The 19,334-nt window shown below is 38.8% G+C and overlaps 1 protein-coding gene across 2 annotated transcripts in view; it reads right to left on the bottom strand.

The window, feature by feature from the left end:
* The window catches only part of RNF182 (ring finger protein 182), a 60,555-nt gene that overhangs the window by 25,614 nt on the left and 15,607 nt on the right, over positions 1 to 19,334 (bottom strand). Inside the window, exon 1 of one of the 2 annotated variants that reach the window (XM_025890889.2) lies at positions 4,501 to 4,554. The exons of the other annotated variant lie outside the window; for it this stretch is intronic. The gene's annotated coding sequence lies outside the window, so the exon portion shown is untranslated. Of the gene's footprint in view, positions 1 to 4,500; positions 4,555 to 19,334 lie in introns of those variants that run through there. 2 annotated transcript variants of the gene reach the window in all.

The raw sequence follows: 19,334 nt of genomic DNA, 5'->3' as shown, positions 1-19,334 counted from the left end.
AAAGAACAGAGAGCCCATAAATAAACCTGCGTTTATATGGACAATTAATTTGTGACAAAGAAGGCAAGAATATATAATATGTAAAGGACAGTGTCTTCAACAAATGACATTAGGAAAACCAGACCACTACATGCAAAAGAATGAAACTGGGCCACTATGTTATACCATACCAAAATCAACTCAAAATAGATTAAAGACTGGAATGTAAGACCCGAAACCATAAAATTCCTAGAATAAAACCTAGGCAGCAAGCTCCCTGACATTGGTCTTATGCTGTTTTTCTTAAGATCTGGCCCCAAAGGCAAGAAAAAGGCAAGCAAACATAAATGAGACTACATCAAACTAAAAAACTTCCGCATAGTGAAGGAAACCATCAACAAAATGAAAAGGCAACCTACTGAATGAGAGAAGATATTTGCAAATCATGTATCTGATAAGGGGTTAATATCCAAAATATATTTTAAAAAAAACCTGTGACCTAATAACGAAAACAAAACAAAAAAGCCTGAAGAATCTAATTTAGAAATGGGCAGAAGCTCTGAATAGAAATTTTTCCAAAGAAGACATACAGATGGGTAACAGACACATGAAAAGATGCTCAATATCACCAATCATCAGGGAAATGCAAATCAAAACCACAATAAGATGTCACCTCACACCTGTCAAAATGGCTAGTATCATAAAGACAAGAAATACCAAGTGCTGGCGAGGATGTGGAGAAAATGGAATCCTTGTGCACTGTTGGTGGGAATGTAAATTGGTGCAGCCATTATGGAAAACAGTATGGAGGTTCTTCAAAAAATTAAAAATAGAGCTACCATATGATCCAGCAATTCCACTACCGGATATCTAGCTGAAAAAAAAAATGAAAACACCAATTCAAAAAGATGCGTGCATTCTTATGTTCACTGTAGCATTATTTACAATAGCCAAGATATGGAAACAATCTATGTGCCTATCCATAGATGAATGAATAAAGATACGAGATATATATAGATAGAGATAGAGATAGTGGAACACTACTCAGCCATAAAAAAGAATGATATTTTACCATTTGTAACGACATGGATAGACCTTGAGGGAATTTGCTAAGTGAAATAAGACAGACAAAAACCTACATGATTTCACTTATATTGGAATCTAAAAAATAAAAACAAATAAAACAAAACAAATCCCAGACTCATAGATACAGAGAGAGGTGGCTGGAGAGGGGAAAGGTGTTGAGGATAGGGGTGAATTCAACAACACTGTATTAACTTGCAAGATGACAGACAGTAACAAGACTTGTAGTGACCATTTTTGCAATGGACACAAATGTCAAATCACTCTGTTGTACACCTGAAACTAATATAATACTGTATGTCAATTATACCGCAATTAAAAAAAACCTACAACTGAGACATTCTGCCCCGGAGCTAATAGTACCTCCAAAGTTCCACATGACGGCAATGTGACTACCAAGAGACACCAGTGATAGGGTTCTCCTGGGTGTCTACAGGGCCTAAGTCTAGGAAGACTGAAATATCCAATATGCTTAATATCCATAATTTCATGATGATACTTAAACCAAAATGATCACCTCTGGAAGATGCTGAGAAACCAACTCCTTATTCTGAAAATAGATAAAGGGAAAGACTCAAGCCTTTATCCTGCCTTTCCTTTACAAACAGTTCCTTAGAGTAATCAATAATTGACGAGGTGAAATTCTTCTTTACAGATGCACTTCAATTAATAAACAAAGAATGATAGAATTATTATATTATTTTGCAACCCCTAATGAAATAATTGGTTGTAGGTCAGGGGTTGGCAAATAATGGCTAGCGGGCCAAATCTAAGATGGTAAATAAAGTTTCATAGGAACACGGCCATGCCCATCATTTACATTTGCCTAAAGCTGCAGGCCCACTGCAATGACAGAGACCATATGGTCTGCAAAGCTGAAAATAGTCACTACCCAGCCCTTTATAGAAAAAGTCTGCTAATGCCTGATCTTGACGATAATTATCAATGGTTGCTAAAACCATTAGGCAAGATGCAGATGAGAATATTTATAATGGAGGGCTCAGGCTGACAATACCTGTGCTCACTGGTCAAAATTCACCCCACAAAGGTGAGGGACAAGGTATTATGTGCCCCCGATGCCAGGCATTAGAAAGCACATACCCTACCTCTGAAGTCTTCTTGCCAAAAAATTAAAAATCTGCTCAAACCTCTGGTTCTAATTACCAGTTTACAGGAAATACAGCAAATAGAAAAATAAACTACACCATGGGGATACAATTAGTAAAAACTCATACTGTGGGAAATTCTACAGGCAAAGGATCTGGCTTCTTCAATAAATAAATTGCAAGGAAGAGTAAAAGGTGAACCTAAAGATTAAGAAGTCCTAAGAGATCTGAACCGACAAATATACGGGCAATTAATCTTTGAAAAAGCAGGAAAGAATACCCAAAGGAACAAAGTCTCTTCAACAAATGGTGTTGGGAAAACCAGACAGCAACATGCAGAAGAATGAAACTGGACCACTTTCTTACACCCTATACAAAAATAGATGCAAAATGGATTAAAGACTCTAAACGTGAGACATGAAACCATAAAAATCCTAGAGGAAAACACAGGCCATAGGACATCAGCTGCAGCACATTCTTTCTAGATAGGTGTCCTGCTGCAAGGGAAATAAAAGCAAAAATAAACTATTGGGACTTCATCAAAATAAAAAGCTTGTGCACAGTGAAGGAAAAAATCAACAAAACTAAAAGGCAGCCTATGGAATGGGAGAAGATATTTGCAAATGACGTATCTGATAAAGCATTAGTATCCAAAACATATAGAGAATTTAATAAAACTCAACACCCAAAAAACAAGTAATCCAATTAAAAAATGAGAAGACATGAATAGACATTTTCCCGAAGAAGACATACAGGTGGCCACAGACACATGAAAAGATGCTCAACATCACTCATCATCAGGGAAATGTAAATCCAAACCACAATGAAATATCACCTCACACCTTTCAGAATGGCTAGTATCATAAAGACAAGAAATACCAAGTGCTGGCAAGGATGCGGTGAAAGAGGAATCTACGTGCACTGCTGGTGGGAATACAAACTGGTGCAGCCACTCTGGAAATCATTATGCAGGTTCCTTAAAAAGTTAAAAATAGAACTACCCTACGATCCAGCAATTATACTACTAGGAATTTACCCAAAGAAGACAAAAATACTAATTCAAAGGGATACATGCCCCTTGATGTTTACAGCAGCATTATCTACAATAGCCAAGATACAGAAATGGCCCATGGGGCCATCAACTGATGAATGGACAAAGAAGAGGTGGTATCTATATATAATGGAATATTACTCAGCCATCAAAAAGAATGAGTTCTTGCCATTTGCAACAACATGGATGGAGCCAGAGAGTATAATGCTAAGTGAAATAAGCCAGTCAGAGAAAGACAAATACCGTATGATTTCATTCATATGTGGAATTGAAGAAACAAAACAAACACACAACGGGAAAAAAGGAGAGAGAGAGACGCAAACCAAGAACCGGACCCTTCGCTATAGAGAACACGCTGATGGTCACCAGAGGGGAGGTGCGTGGGGGGAAGGGCTAAATAGGTGATGGGGATTAAGGAGGGCACTTGTGATTCGCATCAGGTGTTCTACGGAAGTGTCGAATCACTATATTGTACACCTGAAACGAGTATTACACTGTATGTTAACTAACTGGAATTTAAATAAAAACTCAAAAGAGGCGAGCCTAGGTGGCTCAGTCAGTCTGAGCCTGCCTTTCACTCAGGTCGTGATCTCAGGGTCCTGGGATCGAGCCCCGAGGCAGTCTCCCTGCTCAGCCGGGAGCCTGCTTCTCCCTCTGCCTCTGCCCCTCCCTGCAGCTTGTTCTCGCTCGCTCTCTCACTCTCTTTCTCCAATAAATAAAATCTTTATAAAAAAAAAAAAAAAGCTTGAAAGAAAAAAAAAGTCCTAAGAGATTTATCAACTAAATCATGTGCAGTTCTTATTTGGATTCTGATTCTCCCATACCAACTGGACAAAAAATTTACAAGACAATGGAAAATCTGAATACTAATCTGATATTTGATAGCAGTAAGAACTACTGTGCTGCTTCCTGGTGTGTTAACAGAGCTGTGATTAGACTCTTTAAAAAGGCAAGTCTCTTTACTGTTTTAAAGACACATACTAATGTAGTCACAGATGACATAATATGGCATCTGGGCTTTGTGTAAAGCAATCCAGTAGGGAGTGGACAGATAAATGAAGCGAGATTGGCCATATGTTATCGTAATTAGTAAAGAGGGATTCATTCTGCCATGTTTTCTACTTTTGAGTATGTTTCAGCTTTTGCATAATAAAAAGATAAATTAATACAATTAACAAAGCTGTCTTTACCTCCAACATGTGTGTTCGTGGATATTTTGTTTCTCCCCCTGTCCATCCACCATGTAGATCTGTTCATACCAAATATTTACTGAATACTTACTCTGTCATGGCCCCTCTGGTAGGTGCCGGCAACGGTCTTGTCTTCAAAGGATCTACAATGTAGAGGCGGAAGCCAGTGAGAAACTCAGCTATTATATGACTGAGGATTAAATGCTACAAGAGAGGGACCCAAAGCGTGCGAGGGGAACAAAGCAAAGGAGGAAGGAGCTACAGGTTTCTGTGTTCCTCTTTCCTACCTCTCAATATTATTTTGTAAGAGTTAGCCTATACTGATTCTCCAGTTTCTTCTCCTAAGGAATAAACAGACTGCCTTTCTGAGTGGCCCTGACTTACCAGAGGTTTCGAATCCCTCTTCCATGACTCCATGAAAGCGAAAGACTGGATTCTACCTCCACCTCATTCCCGGCAGGCCCTTAACACCCGTGGTGATGGACTCTCACAACCCCAAACTCCTACCTCTGCTCACTGCTGTCCTAACTCAGTCATGCTCACTGGTCATTAACAACCACACACACACACACACACACACACACACACACACACACACTCACACGCAGTGCAGTGCTAACCCCTCTTTTCACATCTTCACTAGTAACTCACCGGTCCGCTGTGTGACTGAACGGTATGAAGAGTCCCCACATCCAGGGATCCCCTGGTATCACCAGAACGAAAGGGACACCAAAGGGGCAGAGGAAAAAGTGGGATTACATCAAACTGAAAAGCTCCCACACCGCAAAGAAACAACAGAGTGAAAGGCAACCTACAGAATGGGAGACAACGTTGGCCAACCATGTATCTGATAAGGAGTTAATATGCAAAATATATTAGGAACTCCTATGACTCAATAGCAAAAAACTAATAACCTAAAAAAATAAGCTAAGGATTCAAATAGACACATTCCCAAAGAAGATAACAGGTATGTGAAAAAATGTTCAGGGTTACTAATCAAGGAAAAGCAAATCCAAACCACAATATCACTTCACACCTGTCAGGTTGCAAGTATCAAAAATCAGAAAACATCAAGTGTTGACAAGGATGTGAAGAAATCGGCATCCCTGCATACTGCTGGAAGGAATGCAAAATGGCACAGCCACTATGAAAAACATGATGGAGGCTCCTCAGAAAGTTAAAAATAGAACTAGCTGGGTGGCACAGTCAGTTAAACATTTGACTCTTGGTTTCGGTTCAGGTCATGATCTCAGGGTCGTGAAATCGAGCCCCACATGGGGCTCCACGCTCACCACAGAGTCGGCTTGGGATTCCCTTTTTCCCCTGTCTTTCTGCCCCTCCTGCTCATGTGCTTGCATGCTCTCTCTCTCTCTCAAATAAATAACCTTAAAAAAAAAAAAAAATACCCAGAACTACCATATTATCCAGCAATCCCGCTTCTGGGAATTCATCCAGAATTGAAATCAAGATCTTGAAGGGATATTAGCACCCTCTGTTCACTACAGTACTATTCACAAGAGCCAAGATATAGAAACCACCTAAATGTGTATCAACAGATGAATGGATAAAGAGGCATACAGAGAGAGAGAGTAGAATACTATTCAGCCGCCAAAAAAAGGAAATTCTACCATTTTCAACACCGTGGATGAACCTTCAGGACACTCTACGACGTGAGATAGACCACATTATAGTAAGTGAAATAAACCAATCACAGAAAGGCAATTCTGCATGATTCCACTTATATAAAGTCAAATTCACAGAATCAGAGTGGAATAGTAAGGAGAGGGGAAATCAGTTACCAATCAACGGGCATATGTTAGGTGAGCAAGTGAGTTCTAGAAATCTGAACACTGAACATCCAGTCAACAATATGGCATTGTACGCTTAAAAAGTCGTAAAGAGGGTGGAACTCGTGGTAAGTGTTCTTACTACAATTTTTCTAGAGGGCTACTTTAGCACGCGCGCGCACACACGCACACGCGCGCACGCACACACGCACACACACAAAGCAGAGGAAAATTGTCAGGATGAAATTCAGGCACGGCAATGACACAGGGAAAACAACAAGGGAAAAAAAAAAAAAAACCCAATTTACTGTTTAATACCCCAAACAGCATAAATTAATGTTTTGACAGAAGTAAGAGAAGTGGTATTACTTCAATCTTTGAAAATTTTAAAACACTGTAATGGACATATTTAGGCAACAATTTGTAAAGGTTTTTTAGAGCTGTGTTGTTTTGTTATCATTGTCATATTGCTCTTCCTTTATTTTTGCCAAAACTGTAGTGGGGGCTGGGGGAGGGGGTCGCTCAAAAGAGACTTAGGGGATTCAGGCACAACTGTCTGACACAGAGAGCTCTTCGAAGTCACCTGACGGGGCTGCCGGGGAAACAGCTGAGTCACTGTCCCCTCCACCAACAGGCAATTTCGCCCCCTGAGGTTATTTTCTAACAGAATGCAGTGACCACAGCGTGGCAGTTTGACCTTGGATAAATACCTCCTGTGATAATGACATCTTAGGGTAAATCCCCAAATTGGGCCACAATAATTTTTGGTTAAGCCAATCCCAGCTTTCTCTAATGAGCAAGCCCTGGGATCCTGGGGAAATCACTTAACCTTTTTTGGGTCATGGCTTTTTCATCTGAGGAATTAAGATTCTGGGCTGGATGGCTATGGAGACCCTCTTATCCCAGCACTGCCGGGATCTGTGATTAGGAGCAGCTTTTCCTTATGTACTGGGGCGTTCGCAGTAATTCCAATGACTACTGAGAGCATTTATATCTCGGTAAAGCAAAGCACTAGTAACCCTCTTACTTTCTCACTCAGTGTTTGTCAAGCCTAAATTTTCTTCTTAGGACTTGGTACACAGTAAACAGCTTACCAGTGCCAACTGTTATTACTGTAAGTTATTTCCAAGAAAAGCAGGTTGCTATGTAATGCTAAAATACACATTAACAAGCAGGTATTCTAATGTACGGGCACTCTGAAGTCAAGTGACTCTGGGTCTGAACACCAACTCCAGCAATCCCTAACGAGATGACCTTGATCGTGCTACTTAAAATGTCTGAGCCTCCGTCTCGTGATTTAATGTGGAGATAGTACTGACCTCACAGGGTTATGAGGATTAGGTAAAAATAACAGATGTCACGTGCCTGGCTAAAACAAACATTAGTTCGTTCTCCCCTAGCTGGTACTGGACATTAAATTCTAGGTATCCCTGATTTATACCTCCTTTTTGGTCTCATCTTACATTTCCATTCATAAAACACCCTTGTTGCCCTGTGTCGTTGACAAAGACTCTCTCCTTGACCGAGCTTTGTTCAGACTCACTCTGAGACCTCTCCTCAATCAGGCCTCAACCTTGGTCTAGGAAAACTGCAACCTCCAGCACAAATGATTTCATCCTCCACCCTAAGAGACTTAAATAATCACCAGCACAGTTTCTATCAGCCCAAGGCCGTGCTCCTAGAATGAGGACCTCGGGTCCCTAAACCATCTGCCTGAGAAAGCTCACAGCTGCCAGAGAATTTACTGTTTTTTCTGGCCAAAGCCTGATGATGGGCCACTGACCTCCCTTTTCTGAGAGTGCTTACTTTAAAAAGCTTGCACCTATAAATTCCCCTACTGCCCTCTTTGAGATGTTAATCTCCTACCACCCGAAATGTCTCCTTAAGGACCAAGATGCCACCTCTTTGAAATGCAAGCATCCAGGGAGGTAGCTCTCCTGCCCCCCCATTTCTGTGGGAGGGTAACAGCCTAACTGGGATGGGCACCTTGCTCCAATTTGCAAAACTACTTCCTGTCCTAAAGAGATGAGAAATTCGTTCCTCCTCCAGATGAGTGCCAATGAACAAACCCTGATGGCCTAACCATACAGACCAAACCCTCTTAAAGACTTTTTGGTACCTTTCCTTATGGGCACCCCAGGATGGAAAAGGCCTCTCCCCTTTTGTACACTGAAGTCTCTCTCCCCTACTGCAGTAGAACTGACTAAAATCTGTCCCTACCATTTTTAACAGGGGTCTGGTACAAAATTTTTCTTGGACATGATTGACCCAGCCAGTGTTTATGGAATACCTCCAACATGGCAGGTACCGTGATGTCTAACAATGAGCACAATGCTGTCACCTTCCTCATAGGGCTCACAATCTACTACAGGGACAGAAATACATGCAAGATCCAGCAGTTTTGAGGCAGGGAGAGAAGTGAGGGCAGCGCACCCTTCTCTCACCCTCTCCACATTCATTTATTCCATAGTACAACTTACTGCCTGGAAAACGTTCTATTTCTGGGTCTCCATCAAGGAAACATGGACTTGTTTTTTGGAGAATTAGACTAAATCTAAGGATTTCAAAAAAAGAGAACAGGGAAAGGATTTTCATATGTTCCTAGAAAGTTGCTCCTTTATCTATTTTTTTATTCTCCAGTGTACTATACATATCCATAAACTTAATACCTTGAACAAAAACAAAATTTATTTTAAAATGTTATAGCCTCAACTTTTGAGCTTCTATTAATTCAAAATCAATGGCTATCAAAAACACATCCTTAAGATCATTAGAGTTCATCGTAATAGTGGTTGTTTACTACAGGGGTATACAGAAAAACAGCACCTAACATATTTAGGTTATTAATTTAGAGTTAATAATTAAAGTTTATCCAGCCCTGTATGAGATACCAGAATAGGTAAATGTAATTTCTGTGGACTTAGTAACTTTTTTGAAAACTTTTTTTTTTTTTTTGGAGCAGTTTAAGGTTCATAGTGAAATTGAGAGGAAGGTACAGATTTCCCATATACTCCCTGCCTCTATACATGCATAGACCCCACATTATCAACATCCCCCACCAGAGTGGTATAACTGACACAATTAATGAATCTTACCTAATAATTTTTTTTAAGATTTTATTTATTTGTTTGACAGAGAGAGACACAGCGAGAGAGGGAACACAAGCAGGGGGAGTGGGAGAGGGAGAAGCAGGCTTCCTGCTGAGCATGGAGCCCGACGTGGGACTCAAACCCAGGACCCTGGGATCATGACCTGAGCCAAAGGCAGACACTTAATGATTGAGCCACCCAGGAGCCCCTTACCTAATAATTTTTAAAAGCTACTATCAAGACTGATTTTTACCTTCATAATGTAATGAAAGGTATTAAATCCTAAAGAAACTGGAATTAAAAATTAAGCATTCTATGTCATTTTGCTAAAGAACTAAAAAAAAAATTGACATTAATGAGTTAAGCTAAATATCTGTGTCCTCCTAATAATAAATTCAAATAAAGTTGGTCTTAATATTCCACAAATTACAAACAAAGATCTACACTAAAAGTCATTATCAAGGGGTACCTGGGTGGCTTAGTAGGTTGAGCGCCTGTCTTCAGCTCAGGTCATGATCTCAGGGTCCTGGGATCGAGTCCCACATCAGGCTCCTTGCTCAGGCAGGGAGCCAGCTTCTCCCTCTCCCTCTGCCTGCCATTCCCCCTGCTTGTGCTGTGTGTGTGTGTGTGTGTGTGTGTGTGTGTGTGTCAAATAAACAAAATCCTTTTTTAAAAAAGTCATTATAAAATGTTTGTAAAATTGCTTTATATATTTAATTGACTTTACTGTAAGAAAAAATAAAGAATTAACTGGTTCAAGAAAAAATATTCAAAAGACCAATATTATAATAACACTGCAAGTCAGTTTATCTTTTTATGCAAAAAAGTTTAGTCTCTTAGCTATTAATCAATATTGAATAGAAGTTCCCTAGTTCAAAATCTACAAGATAACTTTTTAACTTTTCTGCCTACTCTTTGTATCTTGAAGAGACACTCTTTGATGATTCTAAGGAAAGACCCTAATCTAGAGAAAAATATTCAATGGTCACATCTCTTTGTCAATGTAGGTCAAATAAAGTAATGATGCTAAAGAATGCTTTTGGAGATCCACTTCCATAAAGGAAGTTGTTTAGATCAGACCAATCCTCCATGAAGAAACGCTGAATAAAATTTACAAAAACAAAAAACTATTCAAGTTTTCCAACAGCAACCAAAGCAACCAGGACTTGGCAGAGCGAGACCCTGGAGAGAAGAGAAATGCACTGAGCTGAGCCTGACCTTCTCTGCCACTTTTGATCATCAAGGCATCTGCCAATTTCTTTGCACACTCAGGGGCCAGGAGGCCAGGAAGAAAGCAGCACCTCAAAAATTCTGGCTTACTGAGCTACGCTCAGAAATAAAAGTTCAGGTTTACCAAAGTAGATGGGACTGGAGGAGCCAAGATCCCCCCAAAAAGGGAAGGGCAAAAAACAAAGACCAACATTGAACATAACATTTCCCTTCAAGTTTCCAAAACTGCGTAACAGGAGAGGCCAAAAAACCTAAGAGAAAGTGGCACGCATGAAGTTAAAACACTAAGCAGAGTTTCTGGTAGATTTGTAGGGTCCGGGAAAAAGAAAGCGGAGCTCGGGGTCACCAAAGAGGAGGGCCCCAGTAAACACCTCAGGTTTGCCATTGGGATCTCTAAAAGGTTATGCCCTCGGAATGAAGGAAAGCCAAGAGTAAAACATCCCTCAAAGGGAACAAAACTCGGAATGAGAGCTTTTTCAATTCCCGACTAAATAAAAATAGGCTACCCCCACCCTGTCTTCCAGAAGAAAGATAACACCATCCGGGGTTTCCACAATGTTTTCAAATACACTATCTGACGTTCTATCCCAAACATCACGCGTGTTAGAGGGTAAGGCCAAATGCCTAAAACCCGGGGTGGGAGGCGGACAAGAGAAGGGGACCCACTGGTGATTCAAACAGCGAAGTTCTCGGATACGGACATGAACTATGATGGACACGTTCAAGAAAACAGATGACAAGCGAAGGATTTCACCGGAGAACTGTAATCTGTTTTAAACAGGAAAAAGAAAGTAAGTATCAAATAAAGACTGTAAATCTCCAAGATACAGTAACTGGAACAGACTCACGTGGGCAGGAGGGAGTGAGGAAGCTGATACATCCTCTCCCCATAAAGCAACTATAAAGCTGCTCAAAACTGTCAAAGATAATCATTTCAGCACTCTGGAAATTTCAGCACACAACAAACTGAGAAGCATTCACCCGTGAAAACAAGTGACCTTAGTTGAAATTACCGTACATACTGGAGCACTCTTGCCTGGGGCCCCTCCCCTCAGCCGGCACCCTCTTCAGCGTGGTAGTTCAGCCAGGGCATACCCAACTATGAGACACAGGAGCCTCATGGTTACTGTCAAGGACACTCACTTGAAACGAAAGTGCTATTTAAAGGGCGCCCCATTTTAGGGGCGCCTGGGTGGCTCAGTTCTTAAGCATCTGCCTTCGGCTCAGGTCATGATCCCAGGGTCCTGGGATCGAGCCCCGCATGGGGCTCCCTGCTCCACGGGAGGCATGCTTCTCCCTGTCCCACTCCCCCTGCTTGTGTTCCCTCTCTCGCTGTCTCTCTGTCAAATAAATAAATAAAATCTTAAAAAAAAAGAACATTAGACCTAAAATCAGCAATGATAGCCAAAACATAAATAAAACTATCAACTAACTTAACCTAACTCATATTAGTAGAAAACTCCATTCAGTGACTACAGAATACACATTCTTTTCAAGCACACATGGAACATTCTCCAGGATAAAACACAGGCTGGTCCACTAAAACAAGTCTCAAGAAATTAAAAATTAAAATCAACAAAGTATATGCCCTGATCACGATGGAGCTATATTTGAGATCCACAGCAAAAATAAATAAGGGAAAATCCCAAATATTTGCAAATTAAACAACTACACCTGGATCAAAGAAATCAAAAGAACTATAAAAATATTTTGAGCTAAATGAAAATGAAAACACAACATATCAAGCTGGATGGGATATACTGAAAGCAAAGCTTAGACTTATGGCTACAAATGCCTATATCAGAGTAGAAAAAAGGTCTTTTTTTTTTAAGATTTTACTTATTTATTTGTCAGAGAAAGAGAGCACAAGCAGGGGGAGCAGCAGAGGGAGAAGCAGGCTCCCTGCTGAGCAAGGAGCCCGATGTGGGACTGGATCCCAGGACCCCGGGATCATGACCTGAGCCAAAGGCAGACGCTTAACCAACTGAGCCACCAGGCATCCCAGAAGAAAGGTCTTAATAACCTAAGCTTCCACCCCAAGAAACTAGATAAAAATAAACCACCCGAAGCAAATGGAAGGAAGGAAATAACAAAGATTAGAAAGAAAATCAATGAACCAGAAAACAGAAAACAATAGTAAAAACCATTGAAACTAAATGTTGGCTTGTAAAGAAGAAATAAACAAAACTGACAAGCCACCGAAGTTAAACTAACTTAAACTATCCTAGTAAAACAAAAGACATACATTATCAAATTATCAAAATAGAGAAAATCACTCCTGACCCTGTAGAAATTAAAAGGCTTATAAGGAATATTACAAACTACTGCACGTTCATAGGCCAATATAAGGGGGAAAAAATTGAATTGGTAAATTAAAATCCTCTCACAAAGAATAGCCCCAGCCCAAACGGCTTCACTGGTGAACCCTACCAAAAATTTAAAGATGAAGCAAAGTCCACTCCTCACAAACTCATTCAGAAAATAAAGGAGAGAACACATTCCAACTCATTCTATGAGGCCAGTAATGCCTTGATTCCAAGGCCAGAGAAGGATATCACAAGAAAACTATAGTGCAATATACCTCATTAATAAAGACATAAAAATCCGCTTAAAAAGTACTAGCAGGCTGAATTCAACAATACAGGAAAAGACAGCTAGGACAAGTGAGATTTAATCCTGAAAGCAAAGTTTGTTTAAAATTCAAAAACCAATTAATGTAATAAATTATATCTGTAAAGACATTATTAATATGAGGAAAATTACTAAATATCAATAAAGGGGAAAAAAACACATGATCATCTCAACACATGCAGAAAAATTTTTTTTAATTTTTTTATTGTTGTTAATCACCATACATTACATCCTTAGTTCCTGATGTAGTGTTCCATGAGTCATTGTTTGTGCATCACACCCAGTGCTCCACGCAGAACGCGCCCTCTTTAATACCCATCACCAGGCTAACCCATCCCCCCACCCCCCTCCCCTCTAGAACCCTCAGTTTGTTTTTCAGAGTCCATCTTCTCTTATGGTTCGCCTCCCCCTCTGACTTACTCCCCTTCATTCTTACCCTCCCACATGCAGAAAAATTTTTAACAAAATCAAACACTCATTTATAATTGTTTAAAACTCTCTAAGTATAGAAAGGGTTTTCCTCAACCTAACAAAAAGGCATCTATAAAAATAAAAAAACTACACTTAACACCTTACATAATATTGTAAGACTGAATGCTTTCACCCCTAAGTTCAAGAACAAAGCAAGGATGTCTGCTTTTACCACTAAATAAGATGAGGTTGTCCCCTTTTGCTACAGTATTGTAGTAGAAAATCTGGGTTCTACAATAAGAAGAAAGGAAGTAGAGAAGGAAGGAAGAAAGAGGGAAGAAGAAGTAAAAAAAAAAAAAAAAAAGGAGGAAAGAAAGCCATTCTGATTTGAGAGGGGAAAAAAAAACAGAACTTTTTTATTTGCAGATTATGTGGTCCTATATGTAGAATATAATATGGAATCCACAAACAATTCCTGAAACTAAGAAGCGAATTTGGCAAGATTGCAATACACAAGAACAAACAAAAGAATCAATTATATTTCTTCCTATCAGCTATAAACCAGCTAATATGCTACATACTAGCAACAATCTAAAAGTGAAATTAACAAAACAACTTCATTCATAATAGAATCAAAAAGAATAAAATACTTAGGAATAATTTTAATAAAAGGAGTGCAAGACATACACACTGAAAACTACACAGCATTACGGAAGGAAATTGAAGAACTCAGTAAATGGAGACATTCCAGATTCATGAATTGAAAGACTCATTGTTGTTAAGATGGAAATTCTCCTCAAATTGAGCTACAGATTCAAAACAATCTCTAACAAAATCCCAGTAGGTGGGGGTGTTTTTGGTTTTTTGTTTTAGAAATTGGCAAACTTAAAATGTGTATAGGAATTCATAGGACTTCAAATAACCAAAAGAATTTTGTAAGAAAAAAAAAAAACAAAGTTGGAAGATGACTTACACGATTTGATTTCAAAATTTGATCTAAGTCCACAGTGTGATACAGGGTAAAGACAGATGACAGACAGACGATAGTACAGAATTAAAAGTTCAGAAACAAACCCTTACATTTACTATCAGTTGACCTTTGACAAGGATGCTAATCCAATGAGGAAATTATAGTCTTTTCAGCAAATGGTGCTGATAAAAGATTAGACATCTATATGCAAAAAGATAAACAGACCGTTGCCTCCCCCCAAATGCAAAAAATTAATTCAAAATGGATCATAAACCGTAACCATAATAAAACCGCAATCTTCTGGAAGAAAATCTAGAAAATCACCGTATCTCATAAAAATCTAGAAAACCTCAGATTAGGCAAAAGTTCTCAGGTACAACAAAAGCATGTCATAGAGGACAACATTAATAAATTGGACTTTATCAAAATTAAAATCTTTTTGCACTTCAAAAGAAGGCACCATTAAGAAAATGACAACACTAGTCACAGATTTGGGGAAAATATTTGAAATCATAGATCTGATAAAAGGCCTGTATACAGAATATATAAAATACTCTTACACATCAGTAAGAAGACAATGCAATTTTAAAAATGGGCAAGATAAATGAACAGACATTTCACCAAACAAAACAACTTACAAGTGGCTGATAAGCCCATAAAAAGGTGCTCAACATCATTAATCATTAGGAAAATGCAAATTTTTTTTTTTTAAAGATTTTATTTATTTATTTGAGAGAGCGAGAATGAGAGAGAGAGAGCACATGAGAGGGGGGAGGGTCAGAGGGAGAAGCAGACTCCCTGCTGAGCAGGGAGCCCGATGTGGGACTCGATCCCGGGACTCCAGGATCATGACCTGAGCCGAAGGCAGTCGCTTAACCAACTGAGCCACCCAGGCGCCCAGGAAAATGCAAATTAAATCACAAATTAAACTCAACACACCCACTATAATGACTGTAATCAATAACTACTGGAAGAAACCGTGAAGAAACTGAAACCATCATACACTGCAGGAATATAAAGTGTTACAGCCACTTTGGAAAACATTTCATTAGTTCCCTAAAAAGGTAAACATACATACACCATATGATCCAGAAATTCTACTCTACTTCTCTTACCCAAGAGGAAATGAAAGCATAGGTTTACACAAAGACTGACATGAATTGTCATGGCAGCATTATTCAGAATAGCCAATAACTGGAAACAACCAAAATTTTCATTAACTCATGAATGGATAAACAGACCAAAGTATATCCATACAATATAAATCTCAGCAAAAAAAAGGAATAAAATACCAATCAGTGCATGTTACAATATGGACGACTTTTAAGTTTCAAAAACATTATGCTAAGTGAAAGAAGCCAGATACAAAGACTATATTTGTATGATTCAATTTATATTAATTGCATAGAAAAGGCAAATTTATAGAAACAGTGGTTGCCACACAGCAAAGGAAACATTCAACAAAACTAAATGGCAGCCTACAGAATGGGAGAAGATATTTGCAAATGACATATCTGATAAAGGGTTAGTATCCTATATCTACAAAGAACTTACCAAATTCAACAACCAAAAAACAAATAACCCAGTTAAGAAATGGACAGACGATATGAATACTTTTCCTAAAAAGATACTCAGATGGCTAACAGACACATGACACGATGCTCAACATCACTGATCACCAGGGAAATACAAATCAAAACCACAACGAGATGGGCGCCTGGGTGGCTCAGTCGTTAAGCATCTGCCTTCGGCTCAGGTCATGATCCCAGGGTCCTGGGATCGAGTCCCGCATCGGGCTCCCTGCTCTGCGGGGAGCCTGCTTCTCCCTCTCCCACTCCCCCTGCTTGTGTTCCCGCTCTCGCTATCTCTCTCTCTGTCAAATAAATAAATAAAATCTTAAAAAAAAAAAAACCACAATGAGATACCACCTCACACCTGTCAGAATGGCTAAAATTAACAACACAGGAAACAACAGGTGTTGGCAAAGATGCAGAGAAAGGGGAACCCTCTTGCACTGTTGGTGGGAATGCAAACTGGTGCAGCCACTGTGGAGATCAGTATGGAGGTTCCTCAAAATGTTAAAAACAGAACTACCCTATGATCCAGCAATTGCACTATTAGGTATTTACCCAAAGGATACAAAAATACACATTCAAAGTGGCACATGCAACCCGATGTTTATATTATCAACAGTAGCCAAATTATGAAAAGAGTCCAAATGTCCATCGACTGATGAATGGATAAAGAAGATGTGATGTTATATATATATATATATATGGAATATTACTCAGTCATCAAAAAGAACGAAATCTTCCCATTTGTAATGACACAGATAGAGCTAGAGTGGACTATGCTAAGTGAAATAAGTCAGTCAGAGAAGGACAAATAGCATATGACTTCACTCACATGTGGAATTTGAGAAAGAAAACAGACGAACATATGGGATGGGGGAAAAGAAAAAAAGGAGAGAGGGAAAAAAGCCGTAAGAGACTCTTAACCATAGAGATCTGAGGGTTGATGGAAGGAGGTGGGTGGGGGATGGGCTAGCTGGGGGATGGGGATGAAGGAGGGCACTTGTTATGATGAGCTCTGGGTGTTGTATGTAAGTGATGAATCACTGAATTCTACTCCTGAAACCAATATTGCACTGTATGTTAACTACCTAAAACTTAAATTTAAAAAATAAATAAAAATAAAATAAAACCCTATTAAGCAAATTTAATTAAAAGCTTGTACAAAATACCATCTTTTTTTAACTAAATGTAAAATTAAATATTAAAAAAGAAAAGAAACAGTGGTTGCCTGGGGTTAGGGCTAGGAGCAGAGATTGCAAATGGGCTCAAGAGAATTTTGGGGGTGGACCAAGTTTTCTAAAACTCAATTTGATAATGGCTGCAGAACTCTATAAATTAAACTCACATCATTCAATTGTACACTTACAAAGAGTAAATTTTATGGCATGTAAATTATACCTCAATAAAGCTATAACAATAAAAACCCAACAGATTTTTTAAAAGCAGTTTAAACGTTAAGAAGAAAGCATTAGTGTATTAGAAGATAGATCATTAGAAAAATTTCCAAATTAAAGCAAAGAGGGAAAAACAGACAATGGAAAACACAGAAAATAATTTGAATCAAATCAGACATAGTGAAGAGATCTACTATACATAAAACTGCACTTTCAGGAAAAGAGGAGAGAGATTGGACAAGTAATATCTAATGAGATAATTGTCAAAAATACTCTAAAACTGATTTAAGAGGCTCTATGATCTTCAAGCAGGATAACTAGTAAGAAAAACATGCCTAGGCACATTATAATAGAACCCTCAATATCAAAGAAATAGAAAACAAAATTTAAAACAGAGAACAAAGCACATCATCTTCAAAGGACAACAAGGAGACTGACAGCTGATTTCTTAAACAAAAATAATAGAAGACAGAGGATGATAAAATTGTATCTTTAAAGCACTGGAAAAAAAACTGACAACCTAGAATTCTACATGCAACAAAAATACACTTCCAGAATTAAGACAAAATTTTAAGTTTCAAACAAAAATACAAAGAAATGCTGAAGAGAGGTCTTCCAGCAGAAGAAAAATAATCCCAGAGGGAAACAGACTTACTTACATGAAGGAATAAAAAGAAATAGTAAACACAAATAGATACTAACTGCCCAAAACATCAATAACAGTATATTGTGTGGTTTTATTCATACATGAAATTAAAATAAATGACAGTAACAGTAGAGAAAGGAACTTTCTCCAAGGGGCTTTTACAGAGTTAAAGTATTCTTAGAATCCTGCATGGTGAGGGAAGTAGTTAAGTGCTGAGAGTAAATTCCCAAGTGAGGATGGATGATTCTACAGATAACTATTAAGACTAAGAAGTCAATGTAGCAAAATCCTTGGAATCCAAGTCAATACACCAAAATCTATTGTATTTTATACACACAGGCAACATAAAATTGGGAGGTGAAACTTTAAAGATGTCATTTGCAACAACAAAAAGAATCAACCTAATGAAAGATGCTACAGAGAGAACTTGAAAACATTACTTTGAGGAATTAAAGACAACCTAATTAGACAGAGAACTAGATTGTGTTCATTGATTAGAAGACTCAATATTTTTAAGATGTCAACTCTCCCAAACTGATCTGCAGATTCAATGCAATTCCAGTCAAAATCTCAGCCAGTGTCTTTGTGAAAATTGATAGGGTGAGTCTAGAATTTATATGTAAATGCTAAACACCAAGAAAAGGCCAAAAGGAAATTAAGAAGAAAAGTAAAATCGAAACACTTATACTACCTGGTCTTAGGACTACAATAATTTTTTTAAAGATTTTATTTTTATTTATTTGAGAGAGAGAGAATGAAGAGAGAGAGAGAGCACGAGAGGGGGAAGGGTCAGAGGGAGAAGCAGACTCCCCGCCGAGCAGGGAGCCCGACGCAGGACTCGATCCCAGGACTCCAGGATCATGACCTGAGCCGAAGGCAGTCGCCCAACCAACTAAGCCACCCAGGCGCCCCAGGACTACAATAATTTAAGGTATTTTGTTAGACAAATAACCCAAGAGGACAGAATACAGAGAGTCCAGAAACAGATTTATAAACACAATTACTTGATTTAGGATAAACGTGCCATTGTAATTCAGTGGAGAAAGAATGATCTTTACAATAAGTAATGCTGGGTCAACAGGGTAACTACACAGATGAAAATCATCTTGACCCCTACCTCACACCACACACAAAATACAATGCCAAGAGGGTTACAGATCTAAATATGAAAAGTAACACAGTAAGACATCTTG

The sequence above is a fragment of the Callorhinus ursinus genome, unplaced genomic scaffold (assembly GCF_003265705.2).
Source record: "Callorhinus ursinus isolate GAN/ISIS: 27379988/994484 unplaced genomic scaffold, GSC_fseal_2.0 scaffold26, whole genome shotgun sequence".
Taxonomy (NCBI): domain Eukaryota; kingdom Metazoa; phylum Chordata; class Mammalia; order Carnivora; family Otariidae; genus Callorhinus; species Callorhinus ursinus.
Note: the sequence above shows the minus strand (reverse complement) of the source record. Positions and strands in the feature narration are given on the sequence as shown.